The sequence below is a fragment of the Ambystoma mexicanum genome, chromosome 10 (assembly GCF_040938575.1).
Source record: "Ambystoma mexicanum isolate Mex_15411 chromosome 10, UKY_AmexF1_1, whole genome shotgun sequence".
Classification (NCBI taxonomy): domain Eukaryota; kingdom Metazoa; phylum Chordata; class Amphibia; order Caudata; family Ambystomatidae; genus Ambystoma; species Ambystoma mexicanum.
The window spans coordinates 25542816-25561285 of NC_090932.1; positions in this window are offsets into that span (position 1 = coordinate 25542816).

Genomic DNA, 18470 nt, shown 5'->3' on the forward strand with positions numbered 1-18470 from the left:
GATGCCCTTAATGGGCCTACTCTCCTGGGGTTCCCCATTGAACTGTACTGTACTTGGGTGCCCATACCCGGATGCCCACCCCTCCATTCCTGAGTGGTACTGGCCTATGAGCCCCATACTCTTATCTGGATAGTAATCTGCCATCCCTGTGGCCCTGTGCTCATGTGCGCCAGGGGACATGGGGGTGGTAGGGTCCAGGGACTGGGGGAGATGAAGGCCCCTGGTGTTAGGGCTCCTGCGGTTATGGTCAGGAATCTCTCTTTCCCAGCGGACCTCATCTCTATCCCCCCCTGCTCCCTGTTGCAATGCAAGAGCCTGCATTTGTGCTTTCAGTTCCTCTGTTAAGGCCTTACTCGACTCTATCAGTTTCTCCTGCATCGCTACCTGTTGCTGGAGCCTCTCATTGTGCTGGCAGAGAGCCTCATTTTCCCTCCGTGCTTCCTGGTTGGTCCTGGAGAACTGGGCCAGTCTTTGCTGCAGGAGGGTTACCTCCTGAGCTGTGTCCCTATTGGCCTGCTCCTTTCTTGCTAGAGCATCCTCCACCCTCCTGGTGTGCTCTAGCAAGTTCTGGTGTTCTTTTTGGAGGTCACCCAGTCCCTGGTGGGCCAGGTGATTTTCTTCCATTTTTCTTTTTAAGTGGCAGACTTCCTGGCCTAAGGTGTCCCTTTCCTGACTAAGAGTCTGCATCTGTACCGTCAGGTCGTCCTTTTGCCTTTGGAAGGCACCAGCTTTCTGGCGCTCCTGATCAAACTCTGCCTGGGTATCCAGGTCTTTCAGAATCAGTTTATTGCTCTCTGCCTTCTCCCTATCTAGGTGGCTTTGCAGGGTGACTACCTGCTCAGCACATGCCCTATTGAAGTCTAGCTGTTGCTCCAGCTTTTTCTGGCTTTGCAGTAGGGAGTCCAAACCTTCTTGGTGTTCCTTCTGCAAGGCCAGAAATCTGGTATCCTGTTCTGACTTTTCCTTTTGCAGCACATCCATATCCTCCTTTATTTTAGTGATGTACTGTCTGGTCTCATTTTCTGACTCCTGGCTTCTGTGCAGCCTTTGCTCAGAAGAGTCCAGATCAGATTGGGCCTTCTCTAACGCCATCTGTTGCCTTTTTGCCAGATCATGGCCTTCAGCACATTTATTCTGTATGGCTCCCATATATAAATATAAATATGCCGCTATCCTAACGATCTTGTCGTGTTCATCTTTGGCCTTAGGAGCCATATATAGTTCACTCAGGGCCACATGTAATGGACCCTGATCTCTCCATAAGTCTGACCCTGTTTCAGTGACCTGTCGCGTGATGGCCTGCAACCAGGCATCCTGGCCCTGCTCAGCCCATTCACCTCTCACAAATAGTTTATGTAAGAAGTGCTCTCTGGCTATTTTCATATCTACCAAGGTCGTCATTCTAGAGATTGGTCTCTGTCCTGACTTACAGAAGTTAGTATTTTATTTTTGCAGAACAGAAATTTTCTTGGAGTGTCCCTTTTGAGGAATGCTTTACAGCGTAACACAGCGTGGTGATCCGACCGGATATGTGTATCTGGTCAGCTGGCACGCTGTATTAATCTGCACAAATGGTAGATCTAACCCAAACATCCCGGACGAGCCCCCAATTTGTAAGAGGATTCAATTCAACACTACAGCTAAGTCAATGCCTAGTCTGGGATACTGAATGGAAACCCTTATTGATATATCTTTATGTCCGGTTCATGCGTTCTGGATGACTACCCCTATATAACACCCCTCTCTCAGAATCCCCCTGACCCCACTGAGCCAAGAAGTAGTTCTGTTTTGCAAGTTAAAAGGTTTATTTGATAATTTAAACAATAGATATATATATCAGACTTTATAATAAATTAAGAATTGAATATCACACTTAATCTGATATGATAAAGATTAACAACGGAGAATCTGGCACTAGCACACTTCTTTATAATCACTAAGGAGTTGACATGAAATGGATAAGATAGCAACAATACTTTTATGGTTTCAAATGGATGCAATGTGGAATGAAATGCAGTAAAGAAAATACTCAATATGATTTCAACAAAACAATGTAATCACTTTTCTCTGGCAATTCCCCCCCCCCTTTTATGCAATGCAAGGAAATGGAAGGAAGCACACAGTTCTCAGAAATGCAATTCAAATGTAATTCAGTTCACCCAGCAACTTAGACTACAGAAGTTGAAACACAGGCAAAATGCTTTTAAATGTGCTGGAAATGAAGAAAAAATATACTAAAATGCTTTTAATTCCCTCTAGAAGGTTCAGGGTGAGTGGAATCAAGTTAATATTAGCTCAGGCTCACTCTAGCAGTGATGCAGGGATAGTTTTTATGAGGCAAACACATTTTTTTCAGAGGAAAGCAAAAGCAGCTATCTTTTTGCAAGTGGAGAAATTTTCAAATCGCAGCAAAATTCGCGGATGCGTCTAGCGCGATTACAGAGGAACTACAAGGACTATCACTATCCTTTTGGGGTCCTAGGAAAGCCTGGGATCTCAGCTTCCAGATGAAAGTTACTGCAAGTCTCTAGCACAAACGGTCACGGAGATATGAGCGATTAAATAAAGGTCGTTTTTCAGATTTGAAATTTTAAAGTTCAAAAAGACAAGTGCAGCTTGCAACTAGAAAATGACAAGTGACAGCTTTACAAATGACAGGAGACAGTTAGGAGACAGTTCTACTTAGATTAAAATAGGATTGAATTATATTATTTTAACTAAGAGATTGGTTCTGCACAGTTTTCTAGGTACTCACAATATATTAGAAATATGCCTTGCCACGGATCTGGTCAGGTTTAGGACTGGACTCTGGTCTCTGCACTTCACAGTGATCTGGGTCAGCTCTCTCTGGTTCTGCTAACAGTGGTCTGGATCAGCTCTCTCTGCTGGTCTGGTCTGGGTCTCTAGTTCTGGATAGATTGAAGTCTCCAGTTTGGCTTTCTGGAGGTTTGATGAAGGTAAAGTATGGATTTTCCCGGCAGAGCTTCCAGCTGCAAATGGATTTGAAGGTCCCTATCTGTCCTGTCTCTCTGCTTTTATGTGTTTTGAAAATGGGTGTGTTCTTGCATCACTGACCCTACCTCTCTCTCAGCTTCTAATTGGTCAAACTTCCATTTCTCATTTGATTGGGGAAGGAAGTGTGTGTCAGCATGATGTCATTTTATGGCTTGCAGAGAGTCCACTCCTCCTGTCAACTTACACACAAATCTAGATTTGAAACAAATACATATTTGCAGAGGTACATATTGTTTTAAAATCATATGCACCCATCATGCATTACAGGAGGTATACCCTGTTCAAACTCTGCTCTTCCTGGGGGCTTGCATTCAGAAATGGCACATATTTCACTTTTTAACTGATTTTGCAATTCCGGACATTGACCCAAATTTACACACATGTGCGCAAGGAGTATGGACATTAGTTGATGAAGTGTCAGATTTTTCACATGCACACATTTTGAGTAATATCCTCTTTTCCGCTAAAACCCCCCTGAACATGCCACCGGTTCGAAAAACCTCTTAAAATGTGGGCAGAAAAATCACAAGAATTATGGTGTCATTTATAAAATTTTCACATGTCCGTACTATGAGTGATCCATCTTTTTAAAGTTATGTTCTGGCTCCAAAGGGGTGTGGTTTACCCTCAGCACAAGGTTGAATTTCTGGTTTTTCCAGTTCTGCCAAGCCAGCTTGCTCTCACAGGCAGTGCTCCTCCCCTTTCCTTCAGGAGGAAGCCACTTTTTACAACCATTTACGACTCCTGCCAATAAAACATTTGCCTGAGTCAGGACAGGGCTTTGTTCAATTTCCTGCAGAGCCCAGGTAATTCAATCAGGGAAGTGTCATATCTCTTTTGGTGTGAGCAGCAAAAGGGCAGCTAGGCCTGGGAACACAGCTGTGACTCAAGTTTCACTCCTGATGGGGGTAGTTGCCAGGCAGAATTCAGTTCCTTAAGCCAAGTTTCAGATAAAATGTCACTTTTTGTTCCCCAGTTCCTGCATTCAAATAAAACTAAACATTTTTACATATGCAGCTAGAATGCTGATTCTAAGTTTAAAACTATGACATTTAAACAATTTCAACCTATGTGACACTCAAAAGTAGGTCACTCAGTCAATTTGAACATTTAGATTTGTAGTGTCTTTCAGTCCAAATTTACTTAAACTGCTGAAATCCCCACCTCAGCCAGTCTTGTTATACACCTTCAAGTCACTTCAGAATATAACTTTACATTGGATCCACCTCTCAGTAAGTCTTTCTTTGGCTTGCTTTGGGTTCATTTATTCAGTTTTGCAAAAAGTAAAATCTGGTGTTGTTTTAAAACGCTGGCTTTTGGATAGTGGTGAGTACTGGTACTGCACCCCTTTTTGGGATTTAAGAAAATGAATTCCCAACAGTTATGGGTTTGCTTTTGGCAATCAGCATTGCCATTCCCAATGGTTTCAGACTACTGTGTGGGTAGTCCAATGGTGGTTTTAGGCAGTGTCCTTCTGTGCCCATAACATCGGCAAAAATGAGTGGCAGCCTATTCTTCATGCATTTCCCTGTGCATTTTCTGGGAAGCTCTGGCCATCATGAGGTTTTCCATGTCAGTACTGCACAGTTTTGAGGTAGGGCTCGGATGCATGGGTAAATACATCCCACAAGCCCCCCTCTTGCGATGGCCATTCGGTTTCACTGATGGGACTCGCAAGATCTGGGATGTTTCCTCATCTTCTTCCAATAGATGGCACAGTTCAGCATCTTTTCCTCCATCCGGTCGGATCGATGGGTTCGCCTCGTCGGTCCTGATGGGAATATTGGGCGGTACCCCGGGCCCATTGGATCTTCATTCCCGGTCCCTGGGTCATCCTCCTTGGCCAGTCTCAAGGTCTTCTTTCTCCTAGGACGACAAAGGAAGAGCGGCAATACCTATTCATAGACATTTTTCCACCACTGTTGAGATAGTGGGGCAGCATATGCATTTCATCATAACAAAACATTACATTCTTATTTTGAAAAAAAAAACAGTATAACTAAAAGACAGTTTCATGCAAATCACAATATTTTAGAGACTAGATGTGGTATGTTTTATGGTTGGAACTGAATTAATCTGAGACAGTACCCGCTAGGATTCCAGAGGATTCCTCCAGTTGTTGCAGAGTGTGCCTGGGATGGCAACATTTCAACTGGTTTATGTGGACCCACTTGTCTTCCCCCGCTGCCAAAGGACCTTTGGGGATGTGGATTTTGTAGGCCACAGGAGAGATCTTGTCGATGATCTCAAAGGGTCCCTTCCATGTAGGCAAAAATTTGCGCTGCTTGGCCTGGTTCCTTTGGAAGTTGTATAGATAGACCCGGTCTCCCACCTGATATTCCTTCCTGGAAGTTTTCAGGTCATAGTGGGTCTTCATGCTATCAGCTGATCTTTCTAGATTCCGCTGAGCGTAAGCAAAAGCATGTTGGAGGTGTTTCCTTAAATTCTCCACATACTCATGAGTAGTGGAGGCATTTATCAGTGTCTGCTCCTGGGTCCTGTAGAGCAAATGCTGCGGAAGCACCATCTTGCGCCCAGTCATCAACTCAAATGGTGACATTTTGGTTGCAGATGAAGGGGTAGATCTGATGGTCATTAGGACCAGAGGTAATCGGATATCCCAACTTGGCCCAGAATCTGCCACAAACTTCTTTAATATGCTCACAATTGTCCGGTTATATCTCTCTACTGCCCCAGAAGAAGCTGGCCTGTAAGCAATATGCAGCTTTCTCTTGACCCCCAATATCTCCCACATCTTTGTCATTACTTCACTGGTGAAGTGGCTACCTCTGTCTGACTCAATCCTTTGAGGTAGACCAAAACGGGAAAAGATGTGGTTAATCATCAAGGCAGCTGCCGTTTCTGCCTTGCAATTTGGGGCTGGGAGACATTCCACCCACTTGGTAAACAAGCATGTCACAGTCAACATGTACTTATTCCCCCTAGCAGAGCGAATCACGGGACCTACAAAGTCGATTTGTAAATCTGACCATGGCAGTGTCATGCCCCGCTTTTGGAGAGGCGCGCGGTGCGTGAGGGATGATGGCTGAAATTGTGCACACACAAGACACCCCTTCAAGTATTGGTCGAGGTCCTGCCCCATGTGTGGCCAGTATGCAACCTCTCTTAAGATTTCCAATGTTGTGTGAAACCCCCTATGACCGGCGGTGGCCGCATCATGGGCGTGACTTAACATCAGGCTTCGGAATGAGGTAGGAACCACCCACTGATCGTGGCCAGCTTTGGATTTCCTTACCAACAAACCGTCTTGGATCCGGAACATTTTTGGACATTTCATCAACACTCTTAGGTCCTCTTTCCCAATGTAATCGGTATCCGTCAGGGGAAAGTTCTCAGGGTCCTCAAGGTGCTGGTAAAATTTACCAATAATTGGATCCCCCTTCTGAGCGGTAATCAAATCAGCATCAGGGGTCTCCTTACTCCATTGTACAATTGAAAGGTCGTTGTGAGCATTTGTCTGGGACCTAGTGATGGCAGTGACCTGGATTTCCCCCAACAGGGACTCAATCTCAATTAGATCCCCTTGGATGGCCCCGGTTTTGGCCAGCTGATCAGCTAAGTCATTTCCAGTTTTGTCTGGTCCCTCTACTTTGGAATGACCCTTGATCTTTTTCCAATAGATGGTCATCTCATTCGAGGTGACCAGATCGTCAATGTTTTGGATCAACTTCCCATGTTTCAAGGGTTTGTTGTTAGCACATAACATGCCTCTGGTTTTCCAATTAACCAGGTGCTCCACGAACCCGTTCCGTACATAATCCGAATCTGTGATTATGACCAGTTTGTGGAGTTGATGCTGGACAGCAGTGAGGATGGCCTGATGCACAGCCATCAATTCTGCCACCTGACTACTTCGGGGACCAATTTTGTATCCAGCGGAGGGTTCTGGGGACTCATTCACCCATGCATTCCCTACGCCGGCCACCAGTTCTTTCTCCCCGTTGTTGTCAACATGGTACGAGCATCCATCCACATAGACAGTGGGCATTCCCTCGCACTTGTCCTCCTCAAAGACTTTGTGTGGGGAATTAAGGTATGCCTCCATGTTGTCCTTGATTTTTAGACTTTCGTCCTCGAGACAGTTTTCTCTGGCACAATCATGCAAGTCAGCCAGACCTTGCGCGAGGGGACTCTTCTTGTTTTGGCCATATCTGACCTCCACAGGAAAGCCTTGCATTGACAGAATCCAGGAAGTAATTCGGGAATTACTCACATTTCCGGCCCGGATTCTGTCACTTTGGAGATATTGCAGAGGCTGGTGTGGAGTCTCCACTATGATGTGCTCCCCCTGGATAAACGGGCGGTAATTCTTCAATGCCCACACCGTCGCCAGGAGTGCCTTCCCACAATCGTTGAATTTCTCCTCCACAGAGGATAAAGTTTTGCTCGCATATGAGATTACTTTATTGACCTTGTCATGCTTTTGGTATAATACTGCCGTCAAGCACGTATTAGAGAACCCCGTCTCCAGGAAGAACTCCTTGTTTCTGACAGGGTAAGCTAGGCAAGGCGCTTGTGAGAGGCTTCTTTTGAGTTGTTTTACTGCCTCGGTTTGTTCTGGACCCCATTCCCACTTGACCCCCCCCCTCAGGAGATGAATCAGGGGTCTGGTGATCTCTGCGTAGCCCTCAATGAACTTTCTGCTGTAATTAGTCAGTCCAAGGAGGCTCCTTAGTTCCCGCAGAGTTGTGGGGTCTTTCAGTTTCTGAAGTGCTTCCACTTTCTTTTCCTGGGGACAGAGACCCTGAGGAGTAATCTCATGCCCCAAGAAATTAACACGGGTTCTACACCACTGTGCTTTCTGAAAGGAAAGTTTTGCTCCGGCGGCTCTCAACTGGGTCAGAACATAACGGATCTCCGCTATGTGTTCCTCCACAGATGAACTTTTGATGAGAACATCATCTACATAAGCCAGGTTACCCCTTGCACCCAGGTCGGGCATGGCCTTATGTAGGAAAATATTGAACTCATTACCGGAGTTAAGGTATCCGAAGGGCGTCCGGGTCCATGTATACTGTTGGCCCCCAAAGGTAAAAGCCAGTTTGTATTGGTCCTCCCTACTGACAGGCACGGTCCAGTACCCATTGGTCAGGTCTATTGCAGTGAATACCTGTGACCCCTGGATCTGGGCCAGCCCTTGGTCAATGTAGGGCAGAGGCCATCGGGAAGTATGGACCCATTTGTTGAGCTCCCTGAGGTCAGCACAGAGTCTCCACTGGCCGTTTGGCTTCAATATTCCCAGCACCGGATTATTGAAGGTGCTGTGGACTGGACGGATTATTCCCCGGGACTCAAGGTTCTTAATTATTTCAGTAAGGGACTCCATGGATGCGAGAGGCAAACGATATTGCTTCACAAACACTGGAGTCATGCCAGGGTCCGTGGGGATTGTTGTTGTGTGGATGTCGGTGCGACCACAGTCATATGAGTCTACCGCAAAGAGATCTTGGAAATCCAAGAAAACTTGTTTCAACTTTTGCTTTTGTTCCAGAGTCACACAGGCATCAGCTAGGTTGACTCTCTCTTCCACCATCTGCCTGAAGCCTGGAAAGACTTCTGGTTTGGCTATTTCAGCGGCCTCCTCCAGCTGGGTGGAGAAGTCCCTGGTCAGAGTGCTGATTTGGACTGGAGGCTTCAGGTGGGAAAGGCAGCCCTCATGGACCTGGAAAATCACCTCATCCCTCCTGAAGTCACACGTCACATCTTCCTTACCATAAGGGCAGGAAGTGTACACCAGGAAGTTCCCCCCATGCCGGGTAAAAATCCTGTCTGGTGTTGTATTGTCCTCACTGTCACTGTCAAAACAGTCCTTGGGGATTGGTCCTAACAGTTCATTTCCAAGATCAATGGAGAAATGTCGGTCATCAACCGCCATTCCAATAATGGTGCCTGCGGCTAGAGTAATACTCTTTAAGTCGCTGTTATCCACCTCTATTGGAATGGTGTCATGTTCTATGTTGACTAATGGAGTTGGGTTTACCCCTAACCCTTGCTGTTGGAGAGAAGCGTTTAGATGTATGTAAGCATCAGGGTTTTTCAAATGTTGTCCTCTTTTAACTTTCACTTCCAGGGAGAATTGTCGAGTCCTTTCGGGGATGGTGACTTCCTCTTTGATCTGAATTTCAACTGCATAAGGTAGCAATTGAGCTGACCTAAATGCCTTTTCTGGATCATCAAAGCCCATGGGATTATCCGCTAATCGGGACCAAGCTTTGAAGTTTATTAGGTCCAAACTAATGGCAAAGCGATTGAGAATGTCACTGCCTAAGTAAAAGGCGGCAGTGACGTCTCGCACGACCCAACAATTATGGACTATGCTCTTGTTGCCAATGGAGATTTTGAGCATACACCTGCTTGGCAGGAGATGTTTGGAATTAGGCGCTTCCAGGTCCATTTCCCATTTGTCTATCAGTTTGAATGTGGGAATGGCTGGATCTTTTGGGAGTTGGCGGAACATGGCTTCGCTGATGAAGCTCTTACCGTTGTTCACACACACTCGAGCGAGAACAGAGTCCTTCCCATCATTTAACTGAACAGGGATGAACAACTGCTCTCCAATTTGCTGAATATCAGCCAGGCTCTGAGCTGATTTCACATCTTTCTGGACTATAGGAGTGGGAGTTTCTGATTGTGGATTAGTATAGAATCTCAGAGTGTTTCCTTCCAGTGTGGAGTACCACTTTAGACTGGAAGGAAGGTTGATTTTCAGAAATAGAGAGGACCCCCCATACCAAGTCTGTTGTCCTACTGCTATTACTGTCACGTCTGGAATTTGGCTATTCTGGAAGTGAAATTCTACTTGGTCAGATTTTTGTTCAACCATGTGGCAGGTGCCGTTTAAACTAACATGGTTGACACTCTGTTTTAATTTTAAGGGTCGGCTAGTCTGGGTCCAGAGGACCTTGTTTACGCAATCTATTAGGGGTGACAACCTTCTCAGGAGGTCATTCCCTAGTAAACAAGGGGTGCCCTCTGGAGTCACAACTATGACCGGGTGTTTCAACTTGTGTCGCCCAATTTTAATGTCCAAGTCTGCCGTCCCCTCGACGGGAATTTCCTTCCCGTCAAAGTTCTGGAGTTGTCCAGGAAGAGAGGTGAGAGGAATTTGGTAATTCTCTCCCCTTCCTGCATTCAGTTCATCAAAGGCCCTTCTGGACAGAAGGGTAGCTTGAGATCCAGTGTCCACCAGTGCCAAAATTGTACCCTGCCCCTGTACTCGGACCGGGGCATAGTATCTTCCCTCCTTCTCCTCAAGGGGGCACAGATAATGCACATTTTTGGACAACTGAGAGATTTGGGCAGAATTCTGTGGAGAGCCTTGGGAATCTGAAAGAAAAAGTTGGCAACTGGAGATCAGAGCCATTTTGGGTTCCCCTGGCTCCGGTTCTGGGCCGCCCCCCCCTTTTTGGAGGCAGTCACCAGGATGGGTTTGAACCAGGGGATTTTCTTGCTGTTGGTTCTGGGATGAGATGGTGGGCGGCGGTAGCTCAGTCTCCACATCTCCCCAGTCTGGATTTGCATCCCTAGGGACCCATTTTTCTTTGGGAGGAGTTCCCCCCTCTCTGAAGGAGAAGATCCTTTTCCCAGGATCCTCTGAGGATCCCTCTCCCTCAAATTGGAAGATCTGTACCTCCTCCTCAAACTGAGTCTGTTTGGGTCTTTTGTTTCTCCTACCCCCCCTCTGCTCCTTAGGAGGCAGACTTTCAGGGGCAAGAGATTTTGTTTCCGGTTCCTGGGCTTCCAGGGGCTGTTTACAAGTGAGGAAGGAAGCTTCCTCCAAGGCTTTACACCCCCCTTCCCCTTGTGCCTCCTCCCTGGGAACCGGTGAGTTATCGGGGTGCTGACCCCGTCATTGTTCTGGAGCACCAGGTCCAGAGTTGGGTGCGTTCTGTGCCGGCACGCCCATCTGAGGGTTCTGCTGAGCCCTCAGTATGTGACCCAGATCCCGCGCCATGTTTTGAACCTGGCGCTCTAACTGGGAAACCCGCTCAGGCTGATACGGGGCCCTGTTTTCTCCCCTGGGCTGATCCCGGGAAGGGTAGCTGTCCCTCCTCTGGTAATACCCCGGGTTGGGAAGATTTGGGTACCCCTCCACCCTTGGCCTCCCCTCTCCCGGATTCAGTGGTCTGGGCTCAGGGAATTGGGGAAAGAAGGATGGATGGTTTTGGGGCTGAAAGTCGGGTGGATATCTGGGGAAAAAGTTCTGCCCAGGGTTTGGTAAATTTCTGCCCTCCTGTGGGAAGTTTGGAGGGAAGTTCCCTGGGTTAGGTGCTTGGCTGGATCCCCCCCCTTGGGCTGGAGGAGTCCACACATAACCCAGGATGGGTCGATTTCCCTTGTAACGGGGACTTACATAATCAGGAGAGCGAGGGACCCCATTTGTGGGGCTGCCTCCTTGGCTCCCTGTCTGTGCCTGGCCCGAGGACCTTCTGGGCCTAGCATTATTAGGTGCAGGTAGGTTTTTAGGCCCCCCCATCTCCAACTCTAAAACGGGGGTGACCTTTACCTCTGCCACCTTGGCAGCAGCAGGGGTGCTGTTGGCTTTGGGGTTTTTCTGAGCATTATTTTTGCTATCTATCGTTTTCTGCACCTCATAGATCCGGGTAGCCTGTTCAATGACCCAGTCTAAAGATCTTTTCTCGTGAAAATCCCTCACGAGCTGGGTCATGATATATTTGGGCAAGGCATGGAAAAACGTATTAATAAATTCCCTGCTATCCGTGCGCACCCTTCTTGTGGTCTGTGCAAAAGCACGCTTTAACTCCTGCACAAATTCTTGTGGGGCCTGATCCTCCCCACATTGCAAATTGTAGGCTGCCTTGCGAGCCTCTTGAGGATTTCTGTGAACAGAAAAATGTTTCAAGATGGCCGCCTTATAGGTGGACCATCTTAAATGATTTTGGTCCTCCAGCCCCGCAAAGAAACTGGAGTATTCCGGGGAGAAGGTCCACTTTACATATTGAATACAGCTTTGGCTGTCCTTCAAATGGAAAGTCTCCATCATTTGTTCAAACAACTCTAAGTGCTCCCAAACAGAATACTTAGCGTTCTTATGGTAAGGCGTGATGACGCTCCTGATCGCCTTAATCTGCTTTAAGGGGTCCTTAAGCAAGGCCCTTTTTGCCTTATTGGCCTTTTTGGTTCGGGTAACCCTTGTCCATTCGTCCTCGGACTCAGAGGCACTACTCCCAGAGGTTCCCGTCTGTTCTTCCAGGTTTTCCCGGATTCTGCGAGCCTGGGAATGGCTGGCAGAATGTGGGGACCTGGTCTCCTGCGACCTGCGCAGTTCAGAGGAGTCTTCAGATTCCTCCTTGCTGCCAGGATTTGATGGGTACCCCCTCCACTGACCTAACTGGGCAGAGGTTTTCAGGATGCCCTTAATGGGCCTACTCTCCTGGGGTTCCCCATTGAACTGTACTGTACTTGGGTGCCCATACCCGGATGCCCACCCCTCCATTCCTGAGTGGTACTGGCCTATGAGCCCCATACTCTTATCTGGATAGTAATCTGCCATCCCTGTGGCCCTGTGCTCATGTGCGCCAGGGGACATGGGGGTGGTAGAGTCCAGGGACTGGGGGAGATGAAGGCCCCTGGTGTTAGGGCTCCTGCGGTTATGGTCAGGAATCGCTCTTTCCCAGCGGACCTCATCTCTATCCGCCCCTGCTCCCAGTTGCAATGCAAGAGCCTGCATTTGTGCTTTCAGTTCCTCTGTTAAGGCCTTACTCGACTCTATCAGTTTCTCCTGCATCGCTACCTGTTGCTGGAGCCTCTCATTGTGCTGGCAGAGAGCCTCATTTTCCCTCCGTGCTTCCTGGTTGGTCCTGGAGAGCTGGGCCAGTCTTTGCTGCAGGAGGGTTACCTCCTGAGCTGTGTCCCTATTGGCCTGCTCCTTTCTTGCTAGAGCATCCTCCACCCTCCTGGTGTGCTCTAGCAAGTTCTAGTGTTCTTTTTGGAGGTCACCCAGTCCCTGGTGGGCCAGGTGATTTTCTTCCATTTTTCTTTTTAAGTGGCAGACTTCCTGGCCTAAGGTGTCCCTTTCCTGACTAAGAGTCTGCATCTGTACCGTCAGGTCGTCCCTTTGCCTTTGGAAGGCACCAGCTGGGTATCCAGGTCTTTCAGAATCAGTTTATTGCTCTCTGCCTTCTCCCTATCTAGGTGGCTTTGCAGGGTGACTACCTGCTCAGCACATGCCCTATTGAAGTCTAGCTGTTGCTCCAGCTTTTTCTGGCTTTGCAGTAGGGAGTCCAAACCTTCTTGGTGTTCCTTCTGCAAGGCCAGAAATCTGGTATCCTGTTCTGACTTTTCCTTTTGCAGCACATCCATATCCTCCTTTATTTTAGTGATGTACTGTCTGGTCTCATTTTCTGACTCCTGGCTTCTGTGCAGCCTTTGCTCAGAAGAGTCCAGATCAGATTGGGCCTTCTCTAACGCCATCTGTTGCCTTTTTGCCAGATCATGGCCTTCAGCACATTTATTCTGTATGGCTCCCATATATAAATATAAATATGCCGCTATCCTAACGATCTTGTCGTGTTCATCTTTGGCCTTAGGAGCCATATATAGTTCACTCAGGGCCACATGTAATGGACCCTGATCTCTCCATAAGTCTGACCCTGTTTCAGTGACCTGTCGCGTGATGGCCTGCAACCAGGCATCCTGGCCCTGCTCAGCCCATTCACCTCTCACAAATAGTTTATGTAAGAAGTGCTCTCTGGCTATTTTCATATCTACCAAGGTCGTCATTCTAGAGATTGGTCTCTGTCCTGACTTACAGAAGTTAGTATTTTATTTTTGCAGAACAGAAATTTTCTTGGAGTGTCCCTTTTGAGGAATGCTTTACAGCGTAACACAGCGTGGTGATCCGACCGGATATGTGTATCTGGTCAGCTGGCACGCTGTATTAATCTGCACAAATGGTAGATCTAACCCAAACATCCCGGACGAGCCCCCAATTTGTAAGAGGATTCAATTCAACACTACAGCTAAGTCAATGCCTAGTCTGGGATACTGAATGGAAACCCTTATTGATATATCTTTATGTCCAGTTCATGCGTTCTGGATGACTACCCCTATATAACACCCCTCTCTCAGAATCCCCCTGACCCCACTGAGCCAAGAAGTAGTTCTGTTTTGCAAGTTAAAAGGTTTATTTGATAATTTAAACAATAGATATATATATCAGACTTTATAATAAATTAAGAATTGAATATCACACTTAATCTGATATGATAAAGATTAACAACGGAGAATCTGGCACTAGCACACTTCTTTATAATCACTAAGGAGTTGACATGAAATGGATAAGATAGCAACAATACTTTTATGGTTTCAAATGGATGCAATGTGGAATGAAATGCAGTAAAGAAAATACTCAATATGATTTCAACAAAACAATGTAATCACTTTTCTCTGGCAATTCCCCCCCCCCTTTTATGCAATGCAAGGAAATGGAAGGAAGCACACAGTTCTCAGAAATGCAATTCAAATGTAATTCAGTTCACCCAGCAACTTAGACTACAGAAGTTGAAACACAGGCAAAATGCTTTTAAATGTGCTGGAAATGAAGAAAAAATATACTAAAATGCTTTTAATTCCCTCTAGAAGGTTCAGGGTGAGTGGAATCAAGTTAATATTAGCTCAGGCTCACTCTAGCAGTGATGCAGGGATAGTTTTTATGAGGCAAACACATTTTTTTCAGAGGAAAGCAAAAGCAGCTATCTTTTTGCAAGTGGAGAAATTTTCAAATCGCGGCAAAATTCGCGGGTGCGTCTAGCGCGATTACAGAGGATCTACAAGGACTATCACTATCCTTTTGGGGTCCTAGGAAAGCCTGGGATCTCAGCTTCCAGATGAAAGTTACTGCAAGTCTCTAGCACAAACGGTCACGGAGATATGAGCGATTAAATCAAGGTTGTTTTTCAGATTTGAAATTTTAAAGTTCAAAAAGACAAGTGCAGCTTGCAACTAGAAAATGACAAGTGACAGCTTTACAAATGACAGGAGACAGTTAGGAGACAGTTCTACTTAGATTAAAATAGGATTGAATTATATTATTTTAACTAAGAGATTGGTTCTGCACAGTTTTCTAGGTACTCACAATATATTAGAAATATGCCTTGCCACGGATCTGGTCAGGTTTAGGACTGGACTCTGGTCTCTGCACTTCACAGTGATCTGGGTCAGCTCTCTCTGGTTCTGCTAACAGTGGTCTGGATCAGCTCTCTCTGCTGGTCTGGTCTGGGTCTCTAGTTCTGGATAGATTGAAGTCTCCAGTTTGGCTTTCTGGAGGTTTGATGAAGGTAAAGTATGGATTTTCCCGGCAGAGCTTCCAGCTGCAAATGGATTTGAAGGTCCCTATCTGTCCTGTCTCTCTGCTTTTATGTGTTTTGAAAATGGGTGTGTTCTTGCATCACTGACCCTACCTCTCTCTCAGCTTCTAATTGGTCAAACTTCCATTTCTCATTTGATTGGGGAAGGAAGTGTGTGTCAGCGTGATGTCATTTTATGGCTTGCAGAGAGTCCACTCCTCCTGTAAACTTACACACAAATCTAGATTTGAAACAAATACATATTTGCAGAGGTACATATTGTTTTAAAATCATATGCACCCATCATGCATTACAGGAGGTATACCCTGTTCAAACTCTGCTCTTCCTGGGGGCTTGCATTCAGAAATGGCACATATTTCACTTTTTAACTGATTTTGCAATTCCGGACATTGACCCAAATTTACACACATGTGCGCAAGGAGTATGGACATTAGTTGATGAAGTGTCAGATTTTTCACATGCACACATTTTGAGTAATATCCTCTTTTCCGCTAAAACCCCCCTGAACATGTCACCGGTTCGAAAAACCTCTTAAAATGTGGGCAGAAAAATCACAAGAATTATGGTGTCATTTATAAAATTTTCACATGTCCGTACTATGAGTGATCCATCTTTTTAAAGTTATGTTCTGGCTCCAAAGGGGTGTGGTTTACCCTCAGCACAAGGTTGAATTTCTGGTTTTTCCAGTTCTGCCAAGCCAGCTTGCTCTCACAGGCAGTGCTCCTCCCCTTTCCTTCAGGAGGAAGCCACTTTTTACAACCATTTACGACTCCTGCCAATAAAACATTTGCCTGAGTCAGGACAGGGCTTTGTTCAATTTCCTGCAGAGCCCAGGTAATTCAATCAGGGAAGTGTCATATCCCTTTTGGTGTGAGCAGCAAAAGGGCAGCTAGGCCTGGGAACACAGCTGTGACTCAAGTTTCACTCCTGATGGGGGTAGTTGCCAGGCAGAATTCAGTTCCTTAAGCCAAGTTTCAGATAAAATGTCACTTTTTGTTCCCCAGTTCCTGCATTCAAATAAAACTAAACATTTTTACATATGCAGCTAGAATGCTGATTCTAAGTTTAAAACTATGACATTTAAACAATTTCAACCTATGTGACACTCAAAAGTAGGTCACTCAGTCAATTTGAACATTTAGATTTGTAGTGTCTTTCAGTCCAAATTTACTTAAACTGCTGAAATCCCCACCTCAGCCAGTCTTGTTATACACCTTCAAGTCACTTCAGAATATAACTTTACATTGGATCCACCTCTCAGTAAGTCTTTCTTTGGCTTGCTTTGGGTTCATTTATTCAGTTTTGCAAAAAGTAAAATCTGGTGTTGTTTTAAAACACCGGCTTTTGGATAGTGGTGAGTACTGGTACTGCACCCCTTTTTGGGATTTAAGAAAATGAATTCCCAACAGTTATGGGTTTGCTTTTGGCAATCAGCATTGCCATTCCCAATGGTTTCAGACTACTGTGTGGGTAGTCCAATGGTGGTTTTAGGCAGTGTCCTTCTGTGCCCATAACATCGGCAAAAATGAGTGGCAGCCTATTCTTCATGCATTTCCCTGTGCATTTTCTGGGAAGCTCTGGCCATCATGAGGTTTTCCATGTCAGTACTGCACAGTTTTGAGGTAGGGCTCGGATGCATGGGTAAATACATCCCACAATATCCTCAAAACTTCGTTGCTGTATTGACTTCACAACATCCATGTGCACTCAAGTACCTCTTATGCGACAAATTCCATCTGTGACTGCGAAATTCATTTGTGATGTCATCTTTGATGTCCTGGGTGTTAGTGTTAGCAGTGCACGGTGGTGCGAGTTATGGTTGCTTATGTTACCATAACTGCCGAATTTCAGGGGTTTTTCGGTTTTACTTTGAACCATAACGTCCCTTTAACAAAGTTTTTTCACTGAATTTCATAGGTTTTTAGTAGCGCAACTTAACCATAACGTCCCTTTAACAAAGTTTTTTTTACTGAATATATATATATATATATATATATATAGTTATGGCTAAGTTGCTGTTTCCATAGGAAGAGCACTTTTTGGGCGGCTTATAACTTCGCTCCCCCTGGACGATTCCTCACCAAACTGCCAGTTTTGGTCCAGGGGGGGCAAAGTTATAGGGCGGGTCCCAAAACTTTTTTTTCCCATAGACATAATGGGAAAAAACATTGCTCACGCCTACAGCCCAAACCACTGGACATATTTACACCAAATTTGCAGCAGGAGCGGCGGCTTGGTCCCGAAAGCGTGCTTTTTTTTCATTTGGTGTAAATCCATCCAGTAGTGTTTAAAAAAAGACAAAAATGTAAGTGAAAAAAATGTGTGATATCTCTGTCCGCTTCGCAGACACACTTCCCTGTTCGCTCCGCGGACAGGACGGGGATTGGGCAAGCGACTTGCGTGATGTCTGCGGACATCTGACGTGCTCTCCCATTGGCTGCAGTAAAGCGTGCAGTGCATCTTATTTGCAGAGACGCCCGCCATCTTAGTTTACTGTTCGTATATTGGCATCTGTGGCAAGCTCTCCAGTGACTTCAGACTTCACAAGTGATTATCACAACGTAACAAGCGAAAATTCCGATGCGATAAGATCAGAGGACAGCGGGGCCTCCAATGGGGCTGTGTGAGGTTCATGTGGATTACACTTCATGAACATCCCAGGCTGCTGCAGACTTGCAGGAGGCACGCCATCGGTACACGGTGGCCTGCAGAGGACCGAGGAGCGGATATCCCGTTCCCCCCACCCCGCTCATTACCCGTGTCTCCCTCCTGTATCCCCCCACCCCCCGCTCATTACCCGTGTCTCCCTCCTGTACCCCCCCCACCCTCCGCTCATTACCCGTGTCTCCCTCCTGTACCCCCACCCCCACTCATGCCAGTCTCTCTCTCTTTTTTCCCCCACCCCCCGCTCATGCCCCATGTCTCCCCTGTTCCCCCATCCCCTCTCATGCCCCGTGTCTCCCTCGTGTTCCCCCCACCCCCCGCTCATGCCCCGTGTCTCCCCTGTTCTCCTCCACCCCCGCTCATGCCCCGTGTCTCCCTCCTGTTCCCCCCACCCCCCGCTCATGCCCCGTGTCTCCCCTGTTCCCCCCACCCCCCGTTCAT